Genomic DNA, 2,206 nt, shown 5'->3' on the forward strand with positions numbered 1-2,206 from the left:
TGTCCGACTGTGCCGACGAGAGTGTGCAACCCCGCGACCCTGCTTGAGCACCTCCCACGACAATTCATATGCGATTATGCGGACAAGATTGTGCAACTCGGTGTCCATGCGTGTGTGGCTATGCCGGCGAGAGTGTGCAACTCCGCGGACGGCGTGAGAACCTCCCACAACAATTCAAGTGTGATTATGCGGATGAGATTGTGCAACTCTGTGGCCATGCATATACGACTGTGCCGACAAAAGTGTGCAACTCCGCGGCCATGTGTGAGCACCTCCCCCGATAATTCATGTGCGACTATGCGAACGAGATTGTGCAACCCTGTGTCCATGTGTGTGTGGCTATACCGGCGAGAGTGTGCAAGTCCGCGGCCGGGCGTGAGAACCTCCCACGATAATTCATGTGCGACTATACGGACCAGATTGTGCAACTCTGTTGCCATGCATGTGCCACTGCGCCGATAAAAGTGTGCAACTTCGCAGCAGGGCGTGAGAACCTTCCACGACAATTCATGTACGACTATGCGGACCAGATTATGCAACTCTGTGGCCATATATGTGTCAACTATGACTACTATGTGTGCAACTACAACTACTGTGGATGTCAACAAAAAATAGCAAACAACATATCAACTTACACCCAGATCCCAATTCTCCTTCAACGATCGTATTCGACAAAGAATGACTATATGTGCAACTAGAACCACTAGATGCCAACAACAAATAATCGACGTGTGCATAACTTAACCAACTGAGAATGATTATGTGTGCAACCAAAACACTATAGATGCCAACAAAAACTGATGCCCGTGTGTGCGTCGACGGGATGCCCTATATGCGTTGTTAAGCATGGCTCTTCTTTTGCTCATACATTTTTTACTGTTCGCTGGCCTTGTTACTTTGAGACGGACTGCTCTTTCAACAGCCGATTTATCTGTCAGCCCTGCAGCTAGGTCTATTCATCATCCTGCAAAAGCTATGGCTACAAAGGTAATCTGTGGATTTGATCGACGGCCGGAGCTGGAGATTGATCCCAGCTTTGCTTATGCAACCGCATGAATTCGGTCACATCAGTTCAACGTATTCAGTTCGACTTTCACCACCGTAGGAAAATGTTCAGTGTACTTGGCTGTCTGTACATAAGCAAACAAATCTTCTACTCAGTCATGAATTTGTCTCCTCCTTCCTTCATGTAAAACAAGAGGAGCAGAGTTACAACATCAAAAAGGAGTGCGCTCATGCAGATTGAATCGAACAAGAAAACAACAGGCACAACACAGAGCTAACCGTCGTTGTCCCTGAATCAAACAAAGCCCATCGCTCTGCGCTGAAGGGATGCCGTGGTGGACTGGGCTAGTTGTGGTGCGACAAGGACCTCGGGGAAAAGCCACACAGGGCGGTACTCCCCTCCGCCGATGCGCCGGTGAAGCGTGGTGGCCGGCTAGTTCGGGCTCCTGGTGGCCGGCTGCTGGGGGGCTTCTGGTGGCCGGCGTCGAGGGAAAGGCCACAGAACTCCCTTGGATCCAGATCGGTGGGGGGAGAGAGAATAGAGAGACGCGGGTCGGGAGAGAAGTCGTGTGTAGGGTGGGTGGGGTGTGCTGCGACCTTGTCGAGAGAAAGAGAGAGGCTGTCGGTGGGGTGTGCTGGGACCTCGTCGGATAGCGCGTGGGCTGCGGGATCGTGTGGCCACGAGCAGGCCGCTCGGGATAATCAAAAAGTGCGCGTGCACTTTTGAGGTTTTAGGATCACAAAATGCTATCTTTTGTTAACCAAAAACAGTTTTAATCTCTAGCACCGTGCGTTGCATGCTGTGTGTGTGCCGTGCGTGTGGCCGGATGGGCTGTGGCCGGCCCTTGTTAGTACCAGGTTTAGCTAGTAGTATTATTTTAGTGCTAAGATTAGTGTAGTGGTAGATGACATGTAGGACCCCCCTCTTTAAATAAGTTAGACTTATTTATTTGTTTAGGTAAATAGTCTATGACATGTGGGCCACACATGTCCTTTTGACTAGTCAAATTGACTTGGTCAATTCGAATTAAAAATAAATAACAAAATCTAGAAAATCTTTTAAAACTTTGAAAATTCATAGAAAATAAACCGTAACTTGGATGAAAAAGTGTTATACATGAAAGTTGCTCAGAACGATGAGACGAACCCGGATACGCACTTGTGGGGGTTTTTCCCTACAGTTCCCAGTCAAAAAAAAACC

General features: G+C 48.7%; 1 long non-coding RNA gene across 1 annotated transcript; it reads right to left on the reverse strand.

The window, feature by feature from the left end:
- Positions 1-604: 604 nt before the first annotated feature.
- LOC125556141 lies at positions 605-1,713 on the reverse strand. The gene is made up of 2 exons (XR_007305017.1): positions 1,285-1,713; positions 605-1,183 (listed from the first exon to the last, which is right to left on the reverse strand). It is a non-coding gene; the product is annotated as an uncharacterized LOC125556141 (long non-coding RNA).
- Positions 1,714-2,206: the final 493 nt, after the last annotated feature.

The sequence above is a fragment of the Triticum urartu genome, chromosome 5, assembly GCF_003073215.2.
Source record: "Triticum urartu cultivar G1812 chromosome 5, Tu2.1, whole genome shotgun sequence".
In the NCBI taxonomy this organism is placed as follows: Eukaryota; Viridiplantae; Streptophyta; class Magnoliopsida; order Poales; family Poaceae; genus Triticum; species Triticum urartu.